Source organism: Schistocerca serialis, chromosome 5 (assembly GCF_023864345.2).
Source record: "Schistocerca serialis cubense isolate TAMUIC-IGC-003099 chromosome 5, iqSchSeri2.2, whole genome shotgun sequence".
Taxonomy (NCBI): Eukaryota; Metazoa; Arthropoda; class Insecta; order Orthoptera; family Acrididae; genus Schistocerca; species Schistocerca serialis.
In genome coordinates, this window is record NC_064642.1 from 255,643,919 (window position 1) to 255,655,514 (window position 11,596).

The window sequence follows — 11,596 nt, forward strand, 5'->3', positions numbered from 1 at the left end:
TGACACTCTCTCCCATATTGAGCGATAATACAAAACGTGCTGCCTTTCTTTGAACTTTTTCGATGTGGTCTCCATTGCCTTCTGCATACTCGTGCCGATATTCACTACTGATTGTTCCGCGTGTTAGGGGCAGTTTCCCACCCCAAGGGTAAGAGGATGCCATGAACCTCTGTCTGTTCCTCCACTCTCTTTGACAAGGCCGTTGGCAGAATGAGGATGACACTTTAATCCAGAATCGGCCGCCATTGCTGATGAATTTTATTCAAAATTTAAGCAGTGGCTAGGTTATAACCTGAGACCCAGAACGATTTTATTACTAGTCGAAGATACTGCGGCATTCTTTTTTTTCGGGATTCTGTCACATGATATAGTTTACTGAGGAACTTTGCCTTTGGCGGGCAAGTGCTCCACCAAAACTTTTTATTGTTACAGGATCAACAGGGCCACAAAAATGAAACAAATGGCGAAACCATTTACCTGAAAAGGGGCCATGACTAAAAGTCCACAAGGAACGGCTAAACCAACCAATGCCTTGACAACATATTGACGAATAAGTCGTGATACGCAACGCACAAACACTTCAAATACGCAGTGGCCATATATTTCAGAAGGCATGTGGGTCCATATTGCCCCCTTCATCTACAATGTAATGAACATAGTGCCCCAATAGCCATTCGGTTGTATTCGACCGTGCACTCGGAAAGTAAGAGTAGGCTGGACACAACAGGATATCAGCTGAAAAGGCAGTGCCAAGAAATCGAATTAGAAACGCTAGTTGTCTTTTAAGCCAGTGCCAGTTCGCTTCGTGACCATAACAGGTAAATCTATGTTGTAGCTTGTCTATAGCAGGGCAGCAACTGTACTGATCCATGACACTAAGTCCAATACGAAATAGGCGCTCATAAGTGGATAACAGGTTGTGGACCACTTGATAGCAGAAAGACGTCACCACCACTGTTAGAACAGGAAGGTTAAGATGAAAGTTCAAATGTATGTGAATTCCTAAGGGACCAAACTGTTGAGGTCATTGGTCCCTAGACTTACACACTAGTTAAACTAACTTATGCTAAGAACAGCACACACACACACCCATGCCCGAGGGAGGACTCGACCCTCCGGCGGGAGGGCTAAGGTAAAACTACACCGTCTTCCAAGAAGTTTGCGGCGGTGCTCGTCCAACAGGCCACGTACAGTCAATCCTTCCCCTTGCATTAACAAAAATTTGATAGTGAGATGTGGCCTCTGTAGACTATCAACCCCCAAGTGAATGACAGCAATATAAAATTCACGGACATGTTCTAATTAAAATCTGAATCGACCAACATCGACAGGCAGATCAACACAGCCTGGTAGCAGACAGAAAAACAACCGAGAAGTGAATGAGTGGACTGCGAGAGGGAGAAACATGTGCGCCGAACATATAACACTGGCACTTTCCTTTGAATATCAGAAAGTCCCAGATCCCCAAAGCGACGCACCTGTGCAACTACCTTGTATTGTAATTGACAAATATAATGCTTCCATAAAAAACGACTAGACAGCTGTTTCAATTTCCTAGCCATCATAGCAGGAAGGGAGAAGACCTGAGCGAAGTAGTATGCTTTGCTCACGATGTATGATTAAGCACCCAGGAACTGAATTTTCCGTAGCAGGTTAAGAAAATGTCATTCTTGTTCGAGGGTTGCACCTTCTATCTTCCCAATAGACAACTTTGAACTAAGTGTAGCCATTTAAATTGGAGAATGTTTAGTTATGACTCCCAATGACTTATCCCAATTGACAACCATTGCCCACAAAATGACATCATCATCTACACCCCATAAGTAGTGGGACAAAGAGAGCATGAGAGCATGTTGTTAGTGCGGATTGCCTACATCAGGGGCAAGCATACATTCAGGGGAAAACCTATTGTTCTCTTTTGATTGACAGACCCTTAACCTATTGTTTTAGTTAAGAGGATTATGATCTCTCTGTCCTTCTGAGAAACTTCACCCCCCCCCCCCCAGTTAATTTTCAGTTCAAGGGTGAATCTCTAATATGGATTTGTACACGTTTACACATGTTACATGAATGTTTCGAAAAACTACCCTGTAACATCATCCCTTCCTTAAAATTTAAAATTTCAGTTGAGGCAGAGGTGCTCAAAGTACAAGTGGATTGGAAAAATTTGTCTCCTAAGTGTCACTTATCTCTCACTCATCCATCAGTGTTGTGGTGAATTAAATGTTTATATTTCACAAACTTTCCAACTTACAGTCACTCACACACATAAAAATCTTCACTCTTGAATCTTAATTTACCTATTTTAATACCAAAGCTTTACAAACTGTAATGGTATTTTATTGATTCATTCACACATCGATGGTTTGCGCCATACACTCGCACAGTCAAACCTCTTATTAAACTGACAATCAATTCCATTGATTCTCCTAATAGTTTGCTGACTAACTCATTCATTCCTTCATCTCATGTAATATTTACGATCAATATTTAGCTACAAAATAATATCAGAAATCAAAAATTACAGTAACATTAAAAAACGTTAGGAGAGTGATGAAGCCCCTTAGGGAAATAGCGTACAGGGCTGGAAAGAAATCCAACGTGCACTCGGTTTGTCTGCTGCGGGGCCTTATCCAAGATGTGGAGGCGGCCTTGCCTGCGGCTATCGAGCGTAGGGGGTGCAGTCGTCTGTAAGTAGTTGCTCACGTCGGCTACAATGATGCCTGTTGCTTGGGTTCTGAGGCGATCCTCAGTTCGTACAGGTGGCTGGCGGATTTGGTGAAGACCGCTGGCCTCGCACGCGGGGTGCAAGCAGAGCTCTCTATTTGCAGCATTGTTGCAAGACTGGATTGGGGTCCTTTGGTTTGGAGCCGAGTGGAGGGTCTCAACCAGAGGCTTCGTCGACTCTTTGACGGTCTTGGCTGCAGATTTCTAGACTTGCGCTATTGGGTGGGGAATTGTAGGACGCCCCTAGATAGGTCAGGGGTGCACTACACAAAGGAAGCGGCTACTCGGGTAGCAGAGTACTTGTGGCGTGCACATGGGGTTTTTTTAGGCTAGGCAGTAGTGCGAGGTGTCCTGATGAACACTCATCACTCGACGTGCAGGCAGGGAAATCAAGACGCGCTCAGTGTAAAGACACTTCAGCTATCAAGATATTAGCAGTAAATTTTCAGAGTGTTCGAAATAAAGTTCCTGAATTTACTGCCCTCCAGGAAGCGTGTGGCGCGCAAATTATTCTCGGGACTGAGACCTGGCTGAACCCTGAGATAGGAAGTTCTGAAATATTTAGTGAGGGTTGGAACGTGTATCGGAAAGACAGATTAGACACCGTAGGAGGTGGTGTCTTCATTGCAGTTGACAAAAATATTGTGTCTACTGAGGTCGAAGTAGAGTGTGACTGTGAAGTTATCTGGACACGTTTAACAGGGCTAGGGGAAATAAAGTTAATTGTGGGGTGTTATTACCGGCCACCAGGTTCCACCGTGACAGTTCTGGAATCATTCAAAGGGAGTCTACATTCTGTATTGCAGAAGTACCCGGATCATGCTATATTAGTCGGAGGCGACTTCAACCTACCTAGTCTATGGATTCATTACAGGTGGTACAGACAAGCCGTCGTGTGAATTACTCTTGAACACATTATCCGAAAACTGTCTTGAGCAGCTAAATCGACAGCCAACGCGCACTGGAAATATTTTAGGTCTGGTAGCCACGAACAGACCAGACATCATCGACGGTGTCAGTGTTGAGACAGGGCTTAGTGATCATGATGTTGTCATTACGACTATGGTTACGAAAGTTAAAAAGTCGGTCAAGAAGGCGAGGAGAGTATTCTTACTAGAAAGAGCAGATGAGCAGTTGTTAGCGTCCCACTTAGTAAATGAATCGACTTCATTTACTTCCGGTACGATGGACGTGGAGGAATTATCGGCAAATTTCAAACACATTGTAAATCACGCATTGGGCAAGTATGTGCCGAAAAAGTGGGTTACGGACGAAAAAGACCCACCGTGGTTTAAGAGCGCAATTCGGAGAATGCTCAGGAAGCAAAGGCAGTTGCACTCGCGGTACGAGAAAGATCGGGAGAATGAGGACAGGTAAAAGTTAGTAGAGATTCGTGCTGCTGTAAAAAGAGCGATTCGCGAAGCATTCAATCACTACAACCATCATACCTTAGCAAAAGATCTTGCTGAAAACCCAAGGAAATTCTGGTCTTACGTAAAATCGGTAAGCGGTTCGAAGGCTTCCATCCAGTCACTCACTGATCAGTCTGGCCTGGCAACGGAAGACAGCAAAACGAAAGCTGAAATTTTAAATTTAGCATTTGAGAAATCTTTCACGTAGGAGGATCGTACAAACTTACCGCCGTTTGAGTCTCGTACAGATTCCCGTATGGAGGACATAGTGATAGACATCCCTGGGGTTGTGAAGCAGCTGAATGGGTTGAAAATAAATAAATCGCCAGGTCCTGATGGGATTCCAATTCGGTTTTACAGGGAGTACTCTACTGCATTGGCTCCTTACTTAGCTTGTATTATGGCGAATCTCTTGCCCAACATAAAGTCCCGAACGACTGGAAAAAAGCGCAGGTGACACCTGTATATAAGAAGGGTAGAAAGACCGATCCTCAAAATTACAGACCAATATCCTTAACATCGGTTTGTTGCAGGATTCTCGAACACATTCTCAGTTCGAATATAATGAATTTCCTTGAGACAGAGAAGTTGATGTCCATGCATCAGCACGGCTTTAGAAAGCATCGCTCCTCCGAAACGCAACTCGCCCTTTTTTCACATGATATCTTGCGAACCATGGATGAAGGGTATCAGACGGATACCATATTCCTTGACTTCCGGCAAGCGTTTGACTCGGTGCCACACTGCAGACTCCTAACTAAGGTACGAGCATATGGGATTGGTTCCCAAGTATGTGAGTGGCTCGAAGACTTCTTAAGTAATAGAACCCAGTACGTTGTCCTCGATGGTGAGTGTTCATCGGAGGTGAGGGTATCATCTGGAGTGCCCCAAGGAAGTGTGGTAGGTCCGCTGTTGTTTTCTATCTACATAAACGATCTTTTGGATAGGGTGGATAGCAATGTGCGGCTGTTTGCTGATGATGCTATGGTGTACGGGAAGGTGTCGTCGTTCAGTGACTGTAGGAGGATACAAGATGACTTGAACGGGATTTGTGATTCGTGTAAAGAATGGCAGCTAACTCTAAATATAGATAAATGTAAATTAATGCAGATGAATAGGAAAAAGAATCCTGTAATGTTTGAATACTCCATTAGTAGTGTAGCGCTTGACACAGTCACGTCGATTAAATATTTGGGCGTAACATTGCAGAGCGATATGAAGTGGGACAAGCATGTAATGGCAGTTTTGGGGAAGGCGGATAGTCGTCTTGGGTTCATTGGTAGGATTTTGGGAAGATGTGGTTCATCTGTAAAGGAGATCGCTTATAAAACACTAATACGACCTATTCTTGAGTACTGCTCGGGCGTTTGGGATTCCTATCAGGTCTGATTGAGGGAGGACATAGAAGCAATTCAGAGGTGGGCTGCTAGATTTGTCACTGGTAGGTTTGATCATCACGCGAGTGTTATGGAAATGCTTCAGGAACTCGGGTGGGAGTCTCTAGAGGAAAGGAGGCGTTCTTTTCGTGAATCGCTACTGAGGAAATTTAGAGAACCAGCATTTGGGGCTGACTGCAGTACAATTTTACGCCGCCAACATACGTTTCGCGGAAAGAACACAAAGATAAGATAAGAGAGATTAGGGCTCGTACAGGGGCATATAGGCAGTCATTTTTCCCTCGTTCTGTTTGGGAGTGGAACAGGGAGAGAAGACGCTAGTTGTGGTACGAGGTACCCTCCGCCACGCACCGTACGGTGGATTGCGGAGTATGTATGTAGATGTAGATGTAGATGTAGACGTACAAATATTATGATAAATAAAAAAAACGTCGTCATAAGTCATCACAAAAACATAACATCTCATCATAATCCACAAGAAATCATATATAAGACATGGCTGTAGGTCACACGAAAAGTATACATGTGATGCAGAAAATAAATAATTTCGAAGTATCAGCTATAGCAAACAAATCATAAGACTAAATGAATGGGAATACTGAGAAACCCCACATGTCGATTTTTTGCCAAAATTGATTTACCTATGGTTCTGTACTTTAAACATATAAACCAATCATAATATAGAGAAGCCCCACATGTTATGGCGTTTTCCGTGTTGTTGCGTAGCTTTTACACTACCTGCACTGCAGAGAAAGCACACACGTACAAAAGCATTGGACTTTCTCAAAATTTTAAGTGTTCAGCACTGTTTTAAACAGAGAGAATAATCAGTATTGCCCCTTCATTGATTTCTATTATTATTGGTGCAAAAATGTCAGACAGTGGTGATGCTAGTTACAAATATCAGGAAATAATGAAGAAAAGAAAGAATGCAGTGGTGTTTCCGATACACACAGCCATAAGACGGACAAGCGTAAAAAATGAAGCGTATATAGACTGGAAATGGGATAGAGTTCAAGCAAAGCAACACATAGTCTCGATGTTGTTAAAGTTACGCCATTCATGATGGAGCAAAAGAGCACAATATCCCAGTTGGCTGATCCATCTGTAACTGCATCAAGACTCGTAAGTCAGGCTTATCAAGATTATGTGCCTACAAAGGAGAAGAAAATACGTGACCTACTTCTATTTCTACCACTCCCGCCAAAAGAACAAATCATACACAGCTTCTCCTCTGACATATGCTTGTACTCTGACATATGGCCAACATGTTTCAAAGACTGAACTATGCATGGAGATAATGTCAAAGAGAATGGAAAACAGGCATAATTTATTTGATTTTTGTCCGTATTATCAATAAAGTATGAGTTAGGTAATGATTTCTGCTTACGTATTACAAAATATTGAGAAAGCCCACATATTTACTACATAAATTTTAACTTAACGTCAATAAAATGTATCGAAGTTGTCTACAGTGCATTGACATTCTTTCGCCTACGTCCATTTTAGCGAAAAATGAGAAGGAAAACGGAATTTCAGCACAGTTTTAAGATCAGGAAAATTCTCTGTATCTCTTGAAAAGTTTAATTTTTTGCACATGTGGGGTTTCTCGATATTCCAATTCAAATAATATTTTCACAGCGAACCATCCATTCAATGCAACTACATGAAATCTCTATATATGTAGTAATCGTTTCTCTATGGCAGCGCTTGTATTGCTGTTTGTGATTAGTGTACAAGCCTGTAAACACACATTTTAATTAATCTGTACATTTCGTTTATCATTTAGTGGAGCTCCTCCACAATTTTGTCATTTCTTTGAGTCAATTCATACCGTTATTATACAATTCTAACACGTTTGAAACACGTTTACTTATAATTGTCCATCAAATTTCATCACATAAACAAGAATTTACGTTGGTTGTCACATGAGATGTGGCTGTCACTCTTCGAAGACGACAGTGGTCGCTGTTCATTAACTATCTGTTCATCTTTCTGTCACGGATCGGGTTCAGATTGGAACAAGGTAACGTAACTGTGATGGAGTATCGTTCATAGTGTACCAGTTTTTCAAAGTTCATTGTGCACACACTTATTATTCAGGGTTCAAGTGGTCAGGCAGGGTCCCGACAGTGTTTGAGATCGGCAGCCTCGTCCTCCTTGCCTATTGCAGTCGGCATTTCCTTTCATCTCTCGGATAGCGGTTCGAAATGGCAACCCGTAAGAGCAGTCGTGTGGCATCCGACCAACTTTGACCCACCTGCGAGGCGTGCAAGTGCTTTACTTGCTCGTATTGAAGGTCCATCCAGTTAACTGTATCCCCTATCACCTGTCGTCTGTGAATGCCCTTATGTTTCCGGTACACGTGTGGCTTGCGCAGCCTCGAAACTAGTTACAAACAGTAATCAGTTACACAATTTTCATAAGAAAAATTAAATTATTACCATCACTACACTCACAACGATCATTAATGTATGCAACTCGCATAATGTTTCCCTTTAAAATTCTTTACACAATTTAACAATTACATCAATGAAATTCCTGCTTATTTCCGCAAAGTTATTTCTTTAACAAAAACGGAACTACTTAGGTTTATCATGGTTACTGATTGCATCGATGAAAACTGTTACTTTCCTCAAAATTATTCTTTTAACAAAAATTATACATAATCTTGCAAATTCACATTCTTGAGATATTGTATGGGATTCAGTTAGTGTGAAAACTGTCATGTAGATCTTTTAATGTTTTAGTTTGTATGCACTACAATAGACTCGAGATATCCACTGATACTGAGTGGCACTCACACAGGAACCATGTAGCTGCAATTACAATCACTTCTAGTCTACAGTGGCCATCTGCTATTCCTGTTTTTCTTACTCTTACCCTTAAATTCATCTTAAATTGTTATGCATTAGCTCCATTATGAAAATCAATGTCCCTCTTTTCCAGTTCGGTGTGGATCCTTCAATGTTGGAAATCGCAAATCTGTAACAAAAGCAAATACATAATTTGTTCACAGCTTACACACACAACCTATCTTGCACCACTAACTGTCGTTTTCTGTAATTTTAATTTACCTGTTTCTTTTACTTTACCTCTTTTCATTCCTTGTTTTATGTTTCACTGTATTCCATCATTATTCATTGTCTGTTTCCATATTTATTGATCAGTCCAAGATTTCCTCTCTGTATTTCATCCTCTTTTCGATCTTTATTTTGATTTTTATTCCATTACATAGGTAATCATCTCATACAGTTCAAATCACACTAACAATACCTGAAGATATGTAAAATTGTCACATCTTATTCTCATTAGCACATAGAATACTTATTTAAATCAGCGTATTGCCCTAAACGACTTCCACACAAAGTCGTACACAAATTATTTGCACTTATTAATATGCGTTAAACATAATCTCTCACAACACACAAACCATCGTTTGTCACAACTTGACAGCATCCTTTGGGTTTGATAAACTTCATAAAACATCATTTTTATAACAATTAATCCTCAGTACACATTTCTCTAGTTGTGCACTTATAGTCGACTATTGTCCAACGTTTTTTTCTTCATATCTCTGTTCCCATCTCCTTGACTTCTTCGGACAAGCACGTTTATCCCACGCAGTTTCAATTAGACGTTTCCCTGGAATCACTTCCTGTTAGAAGTTCTTCTCTTTTGTTGGCACAGTACGGACTAGTTGTCATGTCCCTATTAACGCTCCTTTCTTCTGTACATATTTTAACATGTTAGATTTAATAATTCTCTATTGATTTATAGCTTTCGAGGTTTCCGACTCTACAACATTACTGTACAATTCTTTTCACGTGATATAGTCCACAAGATCATAGAAAAACTTCTTTCTGTATGATTCATATACGGTGTTATTAATTTTTGATTTCTAGTATTACTTCATAGTTAAATAAATATCGTAAGTATCGCATAATTTGAAGGAATGAATGAGTTAATCAGCACATTATTTGGAGAATGAATGGCGTTCACTGTTGTTTTAGTAAAAGCATTGAATGGAAGAGTGTATGGTGCAAACCATCGGTGTGTGAACTAATCAATAAAATTTTATTACAAACTGAAAAGTTTTGCAACAGTCAGGATATCCTCTAGCGACGACTCACACAAATGTTTTTCCGAGGTGGAGTGAGGAAGAAAACTTAGCGACAGGCGCTATTGTCAGCCATATACCGAAAGCTGGCTTTCCGGGTGGGGGCTGGATATCGATATCTTGCATGTGGAAAGTGAACTCCAAGCTGGGCCTTTGAAAACCGTAAGGTGCCGTAGAACACATAGCTGTTATAGAAAAACACTGGTTGGTTGATTCGGGGGAAGGGACCAAACAGCGAGGTCATCGGTGCCATCGGATTAGGGAAGGAAGGCGGCCGTGCCCTTTCTAAGGAACCATCCCGGCATTTGCCTGAAGCGATTTATGGAAATCACGGAAAACCTAAATTAGGATGGCCGGACGCGCGTTTGAACCGTCTTCCTCCCGAATGCGGGTCCATTGCGTTAACTACAGAAAAACGTTGTTTAAGAACCTAAGACCTATGGACAGAGTTTCATTTAAAGTTTTTCTAGAGAGAAAGCGAAGCACGGCAGTGATGACAGAAATTTACCAAATTGGTCGAGGAGAGGCAGGAATAGCAAGGAACGATTTTTTCAGAGGGAAATAGTACGTTGGGTATCATGATTCAATGGGAGTCTTGTTTTCGAGCTCTGCTGCTACCACACAGCCATTGTTAGCTTCAGCCACCAGCTGCTATGATGCGTTTGGGGACTTAGAAAATTTTCGGGCCATCACTTAGCCACGGGAGAGCATCGCTGGCACAGTCTGTGATTGAGGTCGCAGTACTCCAGTCACCAACAACTACAATGCGGTGAGACCAAGGTGCTACCAAGTGAGACTTAGGAAATTTCAAGCCAGTTCTTAATTTTACAATCTTAGAGCCTCAATCTGAAGATTTGCCTTGCGAAGTCATGAACTGTTTGCTCCATAATCCACAAAATGTGTGATGTATTACCTTCAATAGTTTTGCGTATTACCTTCAGTAGTTCTCTTCTTTGTTAACCAGTTTCACGACATTCACTAGGTACTTGTACGATCATTCAGTCCCCCCCCCCCCCCCCCCCAACCTACATGTTAGATTCGTCAGGTTTGCATTTCCATAGGTCTTTTAAGAAACTGACACAGGTTGCCATTACTTATTGGTAAGAAGTTGCCACAGGTTTCTATTATTATGTATGAAGTATTCATTGTCAATGAATCTGAGTATCATTTTGGCTTAATTGTTAATTGCCTGATTTTTTATATGGAAATAAACCCAAGTAATTTGAATAAGTGTAACACTTAACATTTTTATCGACCCCTCCCAACCAGGGTGTATTACAAGTATACACCTGACCCATTTAGAGGGACTCTACAGTTCTTAACCCTATGGTGCATGCCCAGGGAATCACAGCCTAGCTTGTCACAGAAACTTCGAAGTCTCTGATTCAGTCCTTCCACTTGAATCAGAATCAGGAGCCCATGATCAGTTCTAGGGACAATGGAGCAAACTGTGGGATTCGTTGAAACTCAGTGCATAAAGCTGGTCTTCTCCGACTTCTTTACCAGTCGCTGGAATGATGCAAGTACGACCTCGGAGGCCAGATGAAGGGCATCGTTCGTTCCAACCACTGTCATAATCTCCAGTTGTTTGTACCCTGTTCCTTCAATGACTGCTGGAAAAGCCTCTTCACCACGCTGAATGAGGTCCTCAGGCATACGCGCTGAGTGCATCTGATATTTCTTCCCGCCCTTTCCTCCCATTTCCGTAAAGGGTATAATTATTTATCATACACTTGAATTGCCAATGATGGAGCCCTACCCTTTCGCAGTTGCCTCCTCTTGACACAGGATAAAGCAGGTTTCCCGGCAGGCAAAATGAGTCACACTAGCTCAGTTTCAGATTCAGTGGAACCTAAACCTCGAACATGTTTATTGAGAGGGCAGGGGGGAGGGATAGATGGCACCCGAAGTCCTCCCTAGTCCCATTCTACCCTGTACAA

General features: G+C 41.7%; 1 protein-coding gene across 1 annotated transcript in view; it reads right to left on the reverse strand.

Annotated features, from left to right (window-relative positions):
* Window positions 1–8,551, reverse strand: part of LOC126481372 (chitinase-3-like protein 1) — a 104,512-nt gene extending 95,961 nt beyond the window's left edge. The window contains exon 1 of the mRNA XM_050105082.1: window positions 8,420–8,551. The gene's annotated coding sequence lies outside the window, so the exon portion shown is untranslated. The remainder of the gene's footprint in view (window positions 1–8,419) is intronic.
* Window positions 8,552–11,596: the final 3,045 nt, after the last annotated feature.